Source organism: Diceros bicornis, chromosome 7, assembly GCF_020826845.1.
Source record: "Diceros bicornis minor isolate mBicDic1 chromosome 7, mDicBic1.mat.cur, whole genome shotgun sequence".
Classification (NCBI taxonomy): Eukaryota; Metazoa; Chordata; class Mammalia; order Perissodactyla; family Rhinocerotidae; genus Diceros; species Diceros bicornis.
The window spans coordinates 36261658-36280165 of record NC_080746.1 but is presented as its reverse complement, the minus strand read 5'-3'; positions in this window follow the sequence as shown (position 1 = coordinate 36280165).

The following is an 18508-nucleotide window of genomic DNA, read 5'->3' as shown; positions in this document are numbered from 1 at the left end:
ACTTGCCTCCATCTCGTGTTGAATATAGCTTCTATTTTCTCCCCCAAAGACGTTATAAATTTCTGCAGTCTGTTTTGCCCCGCGTGAATCACATCAAACATGCCCCTGAGAGATTATGGTTCATCTTTTCTGACATCTGGGGGAACAGTCCAAAGTTAAGAAGACAAATACAACACTGAGCTCTTTGAGTGAAGGACTTGAAAATTCTATTTGATGATTTTTATTTTTCCCCTGCAAAGCACTAAAAGAATAACAATATCCCATATCTATTTCATATAACCATTGCAAGGATTCATTAGATCATCTTGGTAATGGGCTTAGAGCTCTTCAAAGAAAAATTCTCTAGGGTCTTATCCCCAGCTTTTCCTCCTTTGACCCTTCTGTGACCTTTTACTGAAACTAGGATAGTTAATTACTTTTTTAAAAATCTCAAAAGACAGCAGTGATAAAGAGAGGGTGTCACACAACTTTTCCTTAAAAGTTCAGTATAAAACAGCAGGCATTTGGCCAACATTAGTTTTCTTCCGCGTGAGATTTCTCTTCAGTGAATGCCTCAAAAGCACCCTGTAGCTGTGTGCTTACCCGCGGGTCTCACCTCAGCTCCAGGGATTTTGCACTAATTTGAGGTCTTGCAAAAGCTGTGACTCTTCACTTCGAGACTCCTAAATTCCATGCAGCGCATATACATTCAGTGCCTATAACTAGGTCCTGCATGGCCAATAGAGCAGAGCCACACTAGGATTCTCTTTAAAATAAAATCTGCCACAAATTATTAGGGCAATAAGAATACCAACACGGAATACAAGACAGTCTTTTTGGATTCACAAAATCTAATCACGTAGAGCTGCAACAAATAATCTTTGAACACCTAGCACTCTTCTTGGCATATAATAGGCGCTTAATAAACACTCAATTAAGTGATTACAGAAAAGGGACCCTCAGCTTTAGCCACGCCATAACTGGCTCTAGTAACTTGAGTTCTTCCTCCTTCATGTGTCTCTTACTTAGGAAAGACAATAACAGATTTCCCACGCCTCATGTCACCTTAGAAAAGGAGAAGCAGCTTTCTTCACCAAGCTTAACATAAGAGATAGAAGCAACCACAGAGATCTGTGATTTTTTCCTTCTCTACAGTCATCTTGGACTTCTCTACATGTAATATATTATCCCTAAATTTCCCAATTCCATGCCTCATAATGACCCACATTTTTGCATTTAAATTTTTTCTACAGTGCAGTTGATGGACTGATTTAATCTTTTGGTTTAAGGATAACAGCAATTTGATGCTACCAAAAATACTTTTATAACCTTGTAGCAAATAATACAGTTCTCCTTCAGTCACATTCAAATGATATGTAGATGGTGCTGCAGTCTCTAGTAGAACTGAGTTAATTTTAGGCTCTACACCTACTATAAGAAGTAGGTACACACACTATGAAAAGCTGGAGAAATAAGAATGAAATATAACCACGTTATTGAAAGGATATTGTAGTTTTCAAAAAGATAAAGTAATAATAATAATGTTGATAATAATACTCCATTTTTAGGTTTTGTGATTTACATTTATAAACTACACTCATGTAAATTTCCTGATTCTCATATTTTTCAATGATAAATGTTGTTAGCCACCATACTACACACACATGCGAACACTATCAGATCACGAGATTAAAACCAGATATTTTAAATGCTAGTTATATTAGACAACCTTCATTTTTAATAAAATTTTCGCTTTGTTCATATCTCCATAATATTGCCATGCTGCTTTCCAAAGCAGTTATACGAGTTCACGTTCCTACCAGCAGTGTGATAGGTCCTTGTTAACATTTGATCTAGTCATTCATTTTAGTTTTAGCCATTCTAATCGATGTGCAGTAGTATCTCACTGTGGTTTTTATTTTGTCTCATAACTACTGATGCTGAGTACCTACTTCGTGTGCTTATTTGCCATCTGCATTCCTACTCTGGAGTAGTCTCTGCTCAAGTTTTTACCGATTTTTTTCCTTATATTGGATTTTTGAGAGTTCCTTATATATTCTGAATAGAAGTCCTCTTTTAGATATGACTTGCAAATATTTTCTTTCTGTCTGTGGCTTGTTTTTTTATTCACTTTATAGAGCCTTTCAGAGAGTAGAACTTTTTAATTTTAATAAGATTCAGTTTACAAATTTGGTCCTTTATGGATCGTGTTTTTGGTGTCACATTTAATAACTCATCACTGAGGCTTTTTCCATTAAGTATGATATTAACTGCAGGTTTTTCATAGATATTCTTTACCATATTGAGGAAGTTCCTTGTATTCTTAGTGTGCTGAAAGTTTTTATCAGGAAGGGATATTGGATTTTTTCAAATGCTTTTTGTGTGTCTATAGAGATAATTGTATGTTTTCTCTTTTTTAGTTTATTAATATGATGAATTACGTTGACTGATCTTGAAAAGTCAGATCTTTATCTCCTGGGATAAAATATACTTAGTTATGATATGTTATCCGTTTGATATATTGTTGAATTCAATTTTCTAAAATTTTTGTTCAGAATTTTGTTATGTATATGCGTTTAGGATATTGATCCATGTGGGTTTTTTTAAATAACATCTTTTATGATTTTTGTATCAAGGTAATACTGGCTTTATAAAATGAGTTGGGAAATATTTTCTCCTTTTCAAATTTCTGGAATAATTGGTGTAACTTCTTCCGTGCGTGTGTGCTAGAATTCACAGGTGAAGCTATCTGGGCCTGGAGTTTTATCTGTGGGAAGGCTTTGTCAAGAACCGTAAAGGGGCTGAGATTTTAGCTAACTTGCAAGCAAACAAGTTAGCCTGCCACTGTTTCATGAATGCTGGAAAAAGACAAAAGACAACTTTATTATTCACAGTATAGCAAGCATCATGATCATTAGCATGTTCTGTCCTTTGTCCTTGCATACAAGTCCCATGGATGTGATATGATCGGGCCCAGATGGCTGTCTGCATATATGGTGCGTTGCATTATTTGAGAGGACATTTGAGTTTACTTATTTTTTTAGTGGTCTGTAAATATGTCTGCTCTGTGCTCTGAGGGAGACCTTATCTCTGTTATCCTGGAAAGTAGTCAAGCCCAACCTTTGCTCTAGAGAGAGAAGCTATCTCTGTCTTCCAAGGCTATAAGCAAACCTTCCCTAGCCTCCAAAGAGAGACACTAGCTCTCTATCTTCCCAGACTGTTTGCTATACAAACATTCTTGAAAAGATTGTTTGAAACAAAGGGCAGTTAGTGCCTCTGCTCAAAAGATGTGCAAATATGGGAGAAATCCATGGAAAATTATCTCTCACAGGCTATTAAATAAATATTCAATTGCTTTGATAAAAATAGTGTTATCCAGGTCATAGATTTCTTCTTGAGCATGATTTGGTATACTATTTTTCCATTTCATCTAATTTGTTGACCTTATTGGCATAAAATTTTTCATAATATTCCATTATCCTTTTACTATCTGTAGAATCTATCTCCTTCAGTAACCTTTGAACTATTCCAACTCTCTATATATCCTATGTACAAAGATAGAACCACAAAGTAATGAGTGTTATTCCCTTTAATGAAGTGTACATCTTGCCATATGCAATCAATTCACCTGATTCTTGAAGATCCTACTTTCTGTGGGGAATTAGCAGAGCAACATCTCTTTCCAAGCCATTGTGGTTGGCCTTCTTTTACCTACAGAGAAGATGAGGGAGGAAGACTTAAGATGGTGCTTTTCTTTAACGTCCCTGAGGAGGAGAGCAAAGACCACACTCTTCTCAGAAGACTGTAGGTAGCAAAGACCCACACTCTATGGAAGACACTTGTAGAGCTTAGCACACGGATCTGTGGGAGTCTTACACTAATATTACCTCCTTCCTCTCAGTCTTTATCCCCACTTCTCTTCATCTCACCACCACCATTTCCACCAAGTTTAGTGTTCCATGGTCACTGGAACTGGGTTAAAGACTTAGCAGAAAATACTCAAGTTAGTTTGAATTTTCATTTCTTCAAAACTTTTCATTAAAGTCACATATGGCTTTTTTGATACATTGGAGAAAATATATGTCTTTATCTGGCAGAAAAAAAAAGTGTATATGTAGAGTTTGACAAGATCCTTTTGATAATAAGTGAAAGAAATCTAATTCCAAATATTTTAGACAAACAGAAAAGGGGGTTATTGGAAGTGTAAGGGGGTATAGTGACAATTAAAAAGAGAGTATATCAAAGTTCAAAAAGAAGAGATTTAACTGGGCCACAGGAACCTGAATAATGCCAGCACTTTCTACATATATTACCTATGCTTCTCTCTATGGATCATTTTAATATTCTCTCTGAAGAACGGCTCCTCCCACAAGGTAGGAAGCATTGGCCCTGAGAGGTTTGTAACTTCACATCTCACAACATCTGTTCAGATAGGATTGACCTATGGGTTATTTAATCTCCAAGTCCATAATTAACAAAACATGCTATAGTTGATCCCAAGTAGGCTGGGGAGAGTCATGCTAGGAAACAAAGAAGTGTCTCATCTCTTGGGGACCCATTAGTGCAGGCATCAATATTAGGCAGACAGCATACAGAGAATATATAATACTGGTTTCTAGCTCCAAGTATAAATAAGTTGACTTATACATACAATGTGCACTTAATAGACCATGTGAGAAAATTAGGATTGCTTCTCTCGCAATTACTCTGTCCTCAATTCTACACACATAAATTCTTGGTACATTTAATTTAGTGTCTTTAGTGTTTCCTAAAGGTCCCTGTCAGCCAGATTTCACCTCATATTTGTCATCATGAGAACCCTTTCACCTCTGATAGTTGTGTAAATTTGAGAATGTCCTCTAATATCTGTGATGCTCAGTTATACCATGTTAAGCCTGAGAAACTGATTGTACAACATTGATATGTCAATACCACCGACGCAAATATTGCCTAAAATTGACTACAGGTCTCAGATGTATTTTGTTTGGCCTGCACAGTATTAATCTATTTTTGGATAGAAAATCATGATTAGCTGGCTTCAGTTGAATTATCAGAATACATGGCAACACAAGGCTGGAGCTAAGCAGTGGTCGCCCCCTTTAGAGGAGGATGCTCTCTACCCTCTGTTACTTTCCCTACTCAGCCAGCATCACTCTCAGGTGGTACCATCTAACATTCTCAGGCATTTAATATTGTGAATCCCGTCTAATTGGAGCAATGGATGAGGAAATGCTGAGTCTTTGTTAAGTCTAAATCTGAACCTGGCAATTCTATTCATTGCCCTCATTCTTCTACAAAATTGTACATTTCTTTAGCACAGAGATTGTCTTTCTAATTTATGAATTCTCCACATCATTTAACCTATTACACATGAGAAATAAAACTCCTGGAAGCACTATTTGGTAAATAATGTTTGGAGTTTTCCTTTCTGAGCATTGCCCCTTCAGATTCAAGGGCTTATGAGCTCCAATTTCACCTACAAGTGCCTTATCCAGGCTCCGTATCACAGTCAGAGGAGGGAAGTACGGAAAGAAACCAGAATCTGTAATAATCACCTGGTGCTAATATCTATGATATTTATAATATTACATAGAATATTTTTCTTTAAAAACTTTAGGAAGACAAAAAGTAATTAATGTAGAATAGCTAACCCTAAATCTGGATTTCTAATATAACTTCTAATTCCTTTTCATTAATAAATCATTTGAATTCTTTGCTCAATATAGCTACAAATATGGCAGCACATTTTGAAGAAGAATTGAAAGATGAATGGATAAGGTAGATATATTTGATTTAATGTGTGTGTGAGTGTGTGTGTGTGTGTGTGTATGTGTGTGGTTCCCCGGCTACTATACTTATAATTTTTCTTTAGAATGGTAAGCCTCAAATTTCTATAGCATCATTATTATTTTGATGACTGAGTGATGACTGGTTAGGTGCAGCAAAAGAAACAGACAAACAAAAATAAATAAAATAAATAAAAGACCTCTCCTTATCCTTAAATATTGCAAAATAATATTGATATTAACATCTTAATCTAAAGCTATGGCCATATCTACAATTATATCTGTATATAGATACATTTATATTGTCCTATTTGCTTTAATAGCTTGAAGTGTATTATTGGTTTTCATATTTTTAAAAGCATTGCAATCAAATTTTCTAAATGGCTTATCCATTTTGAAATTTTAATAGATCAAGAGTAGGCAAACTATGGCTAGCCTTCTGCCTCATTTTGTAAGCAAAATTTTATTGGAATACAGTCATATTTATTCAATTACATGATGCCCATGGCTGCTTTTGCAGCACAGCCGTTGAGTGGAGTAATTGTAACAGAGACCATATGGCCCCAAATTTACTAACTGGTGCTCTGGAGAAAAAGTCCATCAACACTTGCACTAGGTAATACTAAGGTAGCAATAATTACAACTATGTACGGTAGGTTCAGATGTAAAAATTCAAATTAAAATATATATAAGCACTTTGCTTTTCACACTAGATTAGGTACTAAGGTGATTTTATTTTTTCCTATTTATAGCAAATAATATCTTAGTGAGTATTTAATTTTTTTTCCTTGCTTGAAGAGCACTTAATATAGAATTGCTTGCTATAGGCTTCATGTTTTTATTTTAAATAAACACATTTTTGAGCAATATTATATTATTAATCTCATGATTTAGTGTGCTTTTGCATTTTTTTTTTTTTACAAATGTCTTTAATGTCAAACTACTAATGATCCCAATTAAATAATGAGAAACCTAGAGATTTCTCTGCCCTCAAATTATATGTTGATACTATGAGTAGCACCTGGAATTGGAAATATAACTTTTTTTTTCCTTTAATGTTCACAACAACCTACTCAGATGGTTTATAAAAAAATAACCTTGTAAATCATCTGGTGAAGGATTACATAAAACTAACCATAATTATTGACCTTAAATTTCAAAATATCCCCCTCATATTTTGTTGTCTATTACTTAACGACATGTTTGCTCAATTTAAAAATATTACCTAACCATAATGGCATGAGTCAAGTGCTGATTCAGGTGTTTGAAAGGAAACCACCTCAAACTTTGATTGCCAAAGCAGAATACAAATATTGATAAAAAGGTTAGGATTAAATGCACTGGCATATTTAATCATTGTTTCATTGTATCCTTACAGTTGTGCAGAAAAAAACACAGTGAGAAGTGCTTTGCCATTTTAATTGTGAATCTGTGGGTGTTTTAAGGTAATCACTAAGAAAAAAACATAGTTGGTTTTAATGTCATTTTCTTCTTATTTAAGAAATAAAAATAAAGATTTTATCCTCAGAGGGCAATTATTTATGTGCTCATTTCTATTTATTTATTTATATTATGTTGAAATAATTTAAAACAGATGGAAAATTAGCAGTCATAAAATTAGCCCACTGTACTTTTTCTTAGCAGACATTTTAGATGTGTGCTTTCGTTTTTCAGAAAATAGCGGAAAAATATATTTTGGAATAAAACCAAGACAAATATATAAAGTTAAGAAATGTTTTGTTCTAGTTTTGTCATCCAAATAAAGATGCCCTGAATAAATCAAATAGCTCCACTCCACGGAAAGATATATATCATACATGCCCAAATACAAGACAGGAGTTTTTTTCCTCATAAATTATCTCTCAGGGAAGAGAGAATCAACCTACATAGCTCATCACACACACACTTTGACTTCCCTCCTGTTAAAATGGATGAGCCACGCCTGTTCCAACCTAACATCAAATCCTTAACGGCACCCTGGTTCCCATCTCTTGTCTCCCATTCAGTTGATTTTTCTCTGGCAAATTTTTTCTATCTCTTCTATATCAAAAATTTCCTCCTCTGTATAGTCAATTATGCATAGTGCTTACAATGTGTGAGGAACAATTTTAAGTGTTTTACACGTCTTGACTCATTCATCCTCATTTAATCCTGTGGTTTACTATTATCAAATCCATTTTACAGACAAAAAATTAAGCCAGGATTTGAGCTGAGGCACTGTGCCTCCAGACTCCATGATCTAAAATACTATGCTGTTTGTTTCCACACTCCAGCTGGAACACTCATTTCTTGTCTAGGTCAGCAGTTACCTTTTATGCCAAATGGAATTCTCTGTAAGCATCTCGCTGAAGTAATTATCAGCAGTTAACATGGTTGTTCATCGTTTTAAAATATAAATTAAGATCTGTCATTCCCATGCTACACAGAACCTTCCAGTGGCTTTTTGTCACAATCAGAGGAACTCTAAAATACTCCTCGTGGTATACAAGCCTCTGCAGGCTCTGGCTATCTCTCTGCCTCACATCCTAATTCTTTCCTTCCTTGATGATGTTTCCAACACCACAGCACGCTCCTTTCCCAGGGCTTTTGCACTGCTGTTCTCTCTGACTGAGCTCACTGTAGTCTTCCCGTTATACGTTTATTTTCCTGTCTTTGAGGCTGGAGTTAAATTCATTTTACCTGGCTTATTCTGAACAGAAAATAGGTAGATGATATAGAAATAAGAAAAAAGCTTCTTTAGCCTCAGTTGTTTCACCAATCAAATGGCTGTGCTTTTTACACAGGTCATGTAATTTAACTTACCAGACTTTGCTTGGCATTAGAAAACGTGAATAGAAGCCCCACACTGTCATTTATTAATTAGAACATTTGCACTGGAATGGAAACTACCCTCTGTACTTTCTGAGAAGATTGTGTTTATATAAATATAGCTTCTGGTGGAGATAGATAGGTAGGTAGGTAGGTAGATAGATAGGTAGATAGATAGATAGATAGAGTCAGATGTATACACACACACAAGAGAGAGAGAAGGAATTTATTACTATATTTAAACAAAGTAGTTCATAACTTCAATTAGTACAATGTGTATGTATTTTAATTTCCTGGAGAGTATAATTTCTTCTTTTCTTTTAAATCAGCAGATCACTGTCGGTCTGAACCTAGAAAAACACCCTATGACTTTCAAAGAAGGCAATCTACAGATCTATACATGTATGTTTCCTTCCATAATTACTTGACTTGTAGGATTGCTGTGGATTTTGAAAGAGATGATAATGTTTATAACATACTTAGCATGTAGCAATCATTCAATGAATATCTATTATCTTTATCACTATTGTTAGTTTTAGTTGAACTAGTAAAGCAGCTCCTATGGTCAGCTTTATCAACAAAAGTACTAATAATTATTTTTCATTCTTTAAGACTATAATGTGAATATATGATGCTAAAGAAAGTTGAAATTTAACATTTAAATTGTATCCAAAAGGAAACCTCTCACTCCCTACAGTAATCCACACTTAAATCCTGTAAAGCACATGTAACTAGGGGAAATAATCCCAGTCAACTTTTAAATAAAGTATGACCCCACAGCATCTGAATACAGTTGATGAACTTTTATCCAACTCTAGAATCTCATTCTGAGAGGCTGTTTCTGATATCAACTGTTTAGGTCAGGTTCCAAAAAGAAGAACTTAACAAGGGAATGCTGGTTCAAGGGAGTTTTTTAGGCAATACTCTCAAGGAGAATGGGAATGGAGAGAGGGAAGCAAGATAGGGTAGAGGTAAAAAGCGAAGTAAAATGTAGCTGGAGACTAGCTTTAGTCTGGTATCATGGGGAAGATCTAGATCTTTCCTATATTTTATTTCAGCTTTGGGTGGATCTATGGGTCTTCTTCATCCTACCAGGATCCAGGTTGAAAAACCAAATTACCAGCTTATGCAAGGGAAAAAGAAAAATGGCAGTCACTTGATTGCATCTTAAAACTTCTACTCAAAAAAAGGCTTACATCACTTTCATTCACATAGCACATAGCATTTGCCTAAAGCAAGTTATATGGCCAAAACTGATGTCAAATTGGATGAAATGTGTGATTCTTCCACAGGACAAGGCCCACTTAGAAGGAGAAGTTAAGTGGAGCCCTAATATAATCTACCATAGTTCATATTGTGGGCCAGAAAATATTTGGTTATCCTCTCGCATGCAGAACCCAGTCACCCTCTCCCAAAAGAGAGAGCCAAATATTCCATTAAATCATGGAACCAGAGTTAAAAAGCCATATTATCAGCACCCAACAGAGAGAGCAAAAGCATATATATACGTGTTTATCTACATATATATATATGTGTATATATATATAAAATAAAAACAAAGAAAATTCTCCCAATTTTCAGAGAGGAAGAGTTTCCTCCTCCTTCTCCTCTTCCTTCTCCCCTCCTCCTGCTCCTCTCTCTCCTCCTCCTCCTTCTTCTTTGCCCTTAATCTATTCCTGGAGCAAAACTTCCCAGTCCAATGTTTTTCATGGCCCTTGGCTCTGATCCTCTTGAAAGCACTTTCCTGTTATTTCCAAGGGCCACATCTCAAGAAGATTTTGGAGAATATTCTTTCCCTGCAGGCTAAGGAGATTTCCCCTACTGCTTCTTGCCTATAGAAGATTGGGCGCCCAAGGGTCATATCAGATTTTTTAACGAACAATCTCTTTTAGTCCAGGCTGTTGGTTCTCTATAAAGTAAAACATTTTTTTTCAAAAGCATAGTGCCCTTTTATCTACTTGATTCCAAGCCAGTATATATACCAATAATCACACTAATGATTCTTTATGAGATTTTCCTTTTCCTCTGGGCTTAAGCGCAGTTATGTTGAGCCTATAAAGTTTCTATGGGAGAGCTACTCCCTTAGAGATCCGGAGCTATTTTATGTAACTGAAAGGATTTAGCAGATGCAACATTAGTGGATTCAGAGAAATTTTCATTTAAAAAATTTTAATGGATATAATCTTGACATAGTTCTTGCTTGAGACTGAGTTTTAATTGGTTTTTGTTGCTTAAGAGCTGTCTTAGTTTTTCTTTTACCAGTCGGAGTTGAGAAACAGTTTCATTATCTAACACTGCAAGTCCTGGCATTTGCTAGCTTTCTATATTCCCTTCTACTTGTTCTTGCCAAGTGGCCAAATCGCTCCTGAACTCACCTTTTCTAGGAATACTTGTCAATCCTTGTACAATAGTGAGCAAATAGTGTCAATGACATTCTGGTTTCCCTTTCCTTAAATTTTCTAGTTAATTAAAGAAAAGCACTAGCAAACTCAGTGCGTTAATGTATTTGCAGGACTTCAGGCTATGAGAAAGTTGAACTAGGTCGTCACTGATCTTATAGTATAAACTCTATTGAATCTCATCCCAAATTGTGGGGCGTTTACAAGGGCATCCCCTCAATAATGAACCCAGGGCTCTAATATTTATCCCCAGTAGCCCTACAACTATGAAAATCTTACCATAGTGATGGCTTCTAATGATGTTCAGTAAATATTAATTTTAAAAAGGTATGCATATATGTCTGATTGCTTGATGATTTATGTAGAATTTCTGTGGTTTTATTTGTCTCCTTTCCAACTTGTTTGTATTTTCTACCATACATGTTAAAGAGTTTCATTTTAGGGAAGCAAATTCTCTCTTATACTGCAATATCAGATTTTTACACTTATGTGTGTTCTTTCCATCATGCTTTGCCTATTGTGCATGGTTTCTACTTTGCTATTAATATGATTGTTTAAAAAGCAGCTACTCATTTTTTTATTGTTTATTATTTTCTTTCATTGCTTCAAATCTTGACAGAAAGGCATAATTTTTCAAGTAGTTAAATTTTGTCTTGTTGCTTTCAGTAGTTTTAAGAAATAATGTCCAAATCAGCTTTTTGTCTCTTTTGCACATCATTTTATCATTATGATAAAATTATTCTTCTAAATTTAAATGTGCTTTATATCATTAGTGAGAATTTTATTACTATAATTTCTGTTTTCTCTCTGCATAGTGGAATATTTCATCTTGTAGCTTCTCTCTTACAAAATCTTCAGTTATTGGATATAAGTAGTTGTAAGAACTTCGTCTTCCACTTTAAACATATTGTTTACTCAGCTAGAACAACTTAATAAAGTTTAAATGTAATGCATGATTTTTATGATATTAAAATTGCTAAAGTTGGCTTTTTAATAAATCTAAAAAAAATTGAATGAAGCAATTAAAAAGTATAACCCTTTAGAAGTGTTAAAAGTGTATAATACTCTCTATATGATTAATCAATAATATTTTAAAAATAAAGTATGTAATAAACAAAAGATTTTTCCCTTTCTTGTGTTATATTTTGACTAAAAGTCTAAGATGAGGAATTATTTTTATGGACTATTGATTTGTAAATTTTACAAATTTAGAAAGAAATTAAAATCTAGAGACAATAGATACCATATCTACAAAGGTCAGAGGGGCATATCGTTATATTGAAATATAAGATTTAAGAATCATAATTTTGAATATATTTAACATGTATTGCCTAATTTATAGACCTCTTATTGAAGGGTGAAATTTGTCAAAATTAGGTAAACTTATCAAAGCCACAAATATTTAAAACGTATAAAGGTTTTAATAGAATACTATCATTAGAATTTAGAATACTATTTTAATTTACACAATTTACTACATTTAAAATTCTCTATGTTACTATGAAAAAAGCGTGGGTTTTAAAACCAGGCATAATTCGGGGCCAGCCCGGTAGCATAGTGGTTGAGTTTACGCACTCCATTGCAGCGGCCTGGGGTTCGGAAGTTTGGATCCCGAGTGTGGACCTACACATCACTGGTCAAGCCATGTTGTAGCGGCATCTCACATACAAAATAGAGGAAGATTGGCACAGAGGTTAGCTCAGCAACAATCTTCCTCAAGCAGAAAAAGGAAGATTGCAACAGATGTTAGCTCAGTGACAATCTTCCTCACCAAAAAAACACACAAAAACACAGACATAATTTAATATGAATAGTGGCTCTGGCTTTTACAAGACTAGGCTAGTTGCTTAATTGCTCTTAGCTTTTGTTCTCAATTTGCAAACCTTAGTTAAAACCACCAACTTCATAGGATCATTACAATGAATAAAAGTGGAATGTAAGGTATCAATAACTGACAGATATCATTATTTCATTTATCACTATCTCTGATGTATCTAAGAATAGACTAAGCACAGTCAGGACGAGAAATGGGAAAATGACAACAAAACCATTGTATAGCTTTATTTTAAAATTTGCTTTCCTTTCTTATTGTCTTGTTATTTTTCATATTTGACATTATCAGAGACACGAAACTGGACTACATGGTCCATTAGCCCATTCAAGAAGCCCCTGTTTCATTTCCTAATATACTTTTTGATATATTACACTAATATCTCTTGAGTTTCACATGCCTCTTATCCTATGGCTTTCTAGATCCGTAAAATGGAAACACATTTTAAAATCAAATGATATCATTTCCAAACAGTTTAGTATCTCTCTTCTGGAGTTACTTCTACATTTCATAATTTATTTATGGCCATTGCTATAATAATTTAAAACTATCACAATATCCCCTGCAATATCCCCAGTAGTACTTTGGCAAGGAAAAGAAAAACCACATACACCCACACATGTATCTCTAAACAAAAACTTATAAAGATGATGTTAGGGGCTGGCCTGGTGGCATAGCAGTTAAGTTTGCATGCTCTGCTTCAGCTGCCCGGGATTTGCAAGTTTGGATCCCAGGTGCAGACCTATGTACCCCTTATCAAGCCATGCTGTGGCAGGTGTCCCACATATAAAGTAGGGGAAGATGGGCACGGATGTTAGCCCAGGGCCAATCTTCCTCAGCAAAAAGAGGAGGATTGGCAACAGATGTTAGCTCAGAGCTAATCTTCCTCACCAAAAAAAAAAAAAAGATGATGTTAAGCAAAATAAGCCAGACAGAGAAAGACAAACACTGTATGATTTCACTCATATATGAAAGATAAACAAACACATGGAAAAAAGAGAATAGATTAGTGGTTACCAGAGGGAAGGGGATGGAGGAGGTGGGCAAAAGAGGTAAAGGGGCACATATGTATGGTGGTGGGTAAAAATTAGACTATTGGTGGTGAGCACGATGTGGTCTGTACAGAAACTGATAAATAATAATGTATACTTGAAATTACACAATGTTATAAGCCAATATGACCCCAATAAAATAACTGAAAAAAAGATTCTAGTAGGAAATCCATCTCTTTTTATATCTATTTGTGTTTTAGGAAGCAAGCCAGACAATAGACAGAATAACAATATTGCAGTCAATAGGAAGCTTTTTTCTATGTTTGAGTTATATATTTTTGTGTGTGTGTCTGAGGAAGATCAGCCCTGAGCTAACATCTGACGACAATCATCCTCTTTTTTGCTGAGGAAGATTGGCCCTGGGCTAACATCCGTGCCCATCCTCCTCCACTTTATATGGGACGCCGCCACAGCATGGCCTGACAAGTAGTGCGTCGGTGCACGCCTGGGATCCGACTCTGCGAACCCTGGGCAGCCGAAGTGGAGCACGTGCACTTAACCGCTGCACCACCAGGCCGGCCCTGAGTTATATTTTTGAGAGGAAAAATTTAGTTTTTATTTAGGGAAGTCAAAGAATGTACAAACTCATTTGCTGTGCATTATTACATAAATAGAAAAAAAGTCTCTGACACTTAAATGTTTTGCAACTGACTTGTGTATTATCTCCTAGTTATCAGTCCAAGTTTCCATTGAAACATTGAATACATATTTTATACAATTATCTTTTAATTGATTGCACAAGAGCTAATGGATATCTCATTAATACTCAAAATTGTATGCAATAGTAAGTTGGAGATTTCTCAAAGAAGGGAATACTTGCAAAAGGTGATCAGGAGGGCTTGTTAAAAATATGGATTCCTTGACCTGTTAACCAAACTATTGAATCAAAACTTTGCGAGTGAGCCTGAGAATATGCATGATAACAAAGCTTCCACCAATGATTTTTCTGTGTACTAATTTATTTATTTGCATTGCATTATATATTGAAAATCAGGAAATTAAAAAATAAATGTCTCATAATATTTTACATATTTCATAATGATTCATGCATTTAAACCAAAAGCCTAAAAAAAAGTTTCAAAGGAACTCTAATGTTTAAAATCAATTATATCACTCACATCTATAGGGTAGACTCTCCTATTCTCAACCTTGTGCATCATTAAAATAAAAAAATGAGATGTGAGGAGGCTTTGAGCCCCCGTAATACCAAGTTCCATCAAATGTGAGATTTTCATGTGAATCTAATGAAACAAACTGCAATAGTAAAAATTATGTGTATATGTAGTATATATATATATTATAGGTATATAATTTTTGTGCAATAGTAAAAATTATATATATATAATTTGATATTGCCTAAAGTAAAACTTTTCAAGGAAAAATAAATCATAAACAAAATAAAAAGTTAAAAGTGAAGAAAAATGATCTGTACATAATAAAAAAATTTTAATGTTAACATATATACAAGTTAATACTAAAAAGGACCAAACAACCCAATACAGGCTATGGGTATGAATAGAATATTCATAGAAAACATTAAAAACATTTAAGAAAAGATGATCATTATCCTTAGTAATCAGATAAATTACAAATAAATTAGAGAATTTAAAGTAAAATTCAAATTTTATTTCTCAGAAAAGCAAATAAAAATATTGATAAATTCTAAGTTATCAAAAATGAGCTCTCTCATACATTAATAGTGAGATTATAGATTGAAATTGCTCTTTGTGGTAGTTGATAGTTTATTAAAGGGTATAAACTCTGTGTTTCAGCAATCACACCTCTAGAAATCTAAGCCAAAGAAGTACTAACACATAATTACAAAGACAATTTGTGTTCAAAAGTGCTTATTTGTGATATTGTTTGCATTATTTGAACATGAGAAAAATTCTCTCTATAATGGAATAGTTACATATACATGGTTTATTCATTATATAGGATTCAATAAAAAGAGTAAAAATAATGAAATAGATTTATAAGTACTAACATTAAGTGATGTTTATTCTATGTGGTTAAGTGAAAGGATAAATCATAAATAGTTTGATGTTATTTATGAAAAATTATATTTGTAACCACCTGAGGAAAAAGTTGTGGAAACCTACATGTGAAACTAGCAGATTAGCTATCACCAAACAGTGGAACAAAGGGAGATAAAGAGGATATTTTCACTTTTTGTCTTGTATTTTTTGAAATATTAACTAATAAGTACTTATTGAAAATTTAAAAGAATGAAATTAAAAAGAACAGAGATGAAATGAGTTAAAAACCACAAAATGCTTTTTTTTGAATTCTTAGTAATTGCTGGAGTGTGATTCTCAATGAATTGATCAGTGGTCATAGAGGGTCTTCTCTGGGAATCAATAAACAGCTGGAAAAAGAACTCACTACTGCCCCCTCTGGAGACTGCAACAAATTTTACCAAAAAAATGAGAACATAGAACAATGAATAGGCAACTCTTTATACCAGCTTGCCTAATGGGAGTTATGTGGGTCAAACATGGTTGACTCCAAAGTCTGGATAATATCCAGGTTTATATTTCTACTACTTTTTTCTATTTCCTTTGTAATTTCTTATTGTTACCTGAAACCAAATACGTCAACTGCTCCTCCCCTCAAGCACTTTCTACTCATTTATATCAAAAATCTTGTCTTGTTTTCCAAAATTTAAACTCTGCAATTTAAAAAAAGATAAGCAAATATTTATTAAACATCTGTTATATGCCAGTCACTCTTCTAGGATATGGGAATGTAACAGTAAAAAAACCAAAAATAAGCAAAAGCCTCTGCTCTCATAGTGCACAGAGAGACGCAATAAACAAATAAAGACGTAGAATCTAAACTGAGTCGAATGTTGATGTACGTTACAAAGAAAATAAACAGGGAAGAGGAAAAGGAGCGTCAAGTCAAGACAGTGAGGGTGCTATTTAAAATAGGATAATCAGAACAGACTTCACTGACGACGCGAGAGTTAGATACAAAGGAATTGAAAGAGAAAACGGTGCTAACATTCCAGCCAAGGGTGACAATTGCTAAGGCCCTGAGTCAGGACTGTGCTTAGCATATTTTAGGAACAACATGGAGACAAGTGTCACTGGAGCACAGTAAGCAAGGGGGTGAAGAGTAGGACATACATCAGATGGGTTCTGTGCGCGCGCGCGCGCGCGCGCGAGCGTGTGTGTCTGTGTGTGTGTGTGTATGTGTGTTTATGTGCTGGGGGAGAGGATACAATATTTATAATCCTGTAGAAAACGGTCAGCAAATTACACCTGGAGAGATGCCACCTGTTTTTGTAAATAAAGTTGTATGAGAATAAAGCCACACATTTTTTGTATGTCTAGGGCTGATCTCACACTACAAAACAGAGTTAAGTAAATGCAACAGAGACCATATAGCCCACAAAGTATAAAATATTACTCTCTGGCCCTTTACAGAACAAGTTTGCTGGCTCCTACTTGAGGCTGTTGTCAGGACTTTGGCCTTTATTGCAAGTCTGATAAGAAGCCAGATGCTTGATTCCTATTGTTTTCACACCTTGGGGGGCATGATAAGGGTTTTGGATTTATTCTATGTGTGACTAGATGTCTTTGGAGATTTTTAATTAGGCAGTGATCAAAGGATTACTGTAGCTATTTTGTGGAGACTATATTCTAAGGAAGCAAGAGTGGAAGCATAGAGAAGAATTAGATGGTCTAACGGGAAAGTAAATAAGAAATGATAGTGATTTGAACAAAGAAGTTGACATTAGAAAGAATTAAATTATAATGAATTGGGATTACTAATATATTGGGTAGGGTAGTGAGAGAAAGTTAAAAATCAAGAATGACTCCTGGGTTTATAACTTGAGCAATTGATGATATAGAGAATAGTAGGGGAGGATCATGTTTGGAAAGGGGAGGGCATATGTGGCATAAGTTTGGGGTAACTAGTAGATTTCCAAGTGGATATGTAAATAAAAATGGATACAAGGAGTTAAGAAGGCAGAAATTGATGGAAAAATCTGGGAGTTTTTGATCTATAGAGCACATAATTTGAAGAGATTAGATGAGATTATCTAGGGAAAAAATGTTGATGGAGAAATAGAGAATTTTTCCGTGTCTATCAGGAAAGCAGAATGAGAGCAAGAGGCCAGTGACTTAACGTCACAATTAGAGTCTGCACAGAAAAAGATGGCAGCATTCAGTTCCATGATTACAGCCGTGTAATCAGGGGTTCGTTTTAGCAACAGCTGAAGTTTGGGAGAAGGAGGACCAGTACAATGAGCAGAGGAAGGTTAGGGAGTTAAAGATTTGCCGATAATTGATTTTAATAATATACTATGGACTCTAAACTATATAAGAAGGGAATCGAAGACATGAGAGGCATGATGGATATTGAAAAAGTGGTAGGATAAGTGAACTCTGTACATATAAAAAGAAATCTTCTCATAATGTAATGCTTGTTAAGCACGGGCCCAAAGAAATGTTTATTACTGGGGGTTAATCTTTTAACTTTCTTTTATTTATTATAAGAAGGAGAGTAACTATAAATTATTTTAATAACTCCTTATATTTGTCTGTCATTTTACAGTTTAGATGATACTCACACATATATCAGAATGTCCAAAAATTAATAAAATAGTAAATGAAGCATTGAACATTGTCTTAGAGGCTTAAT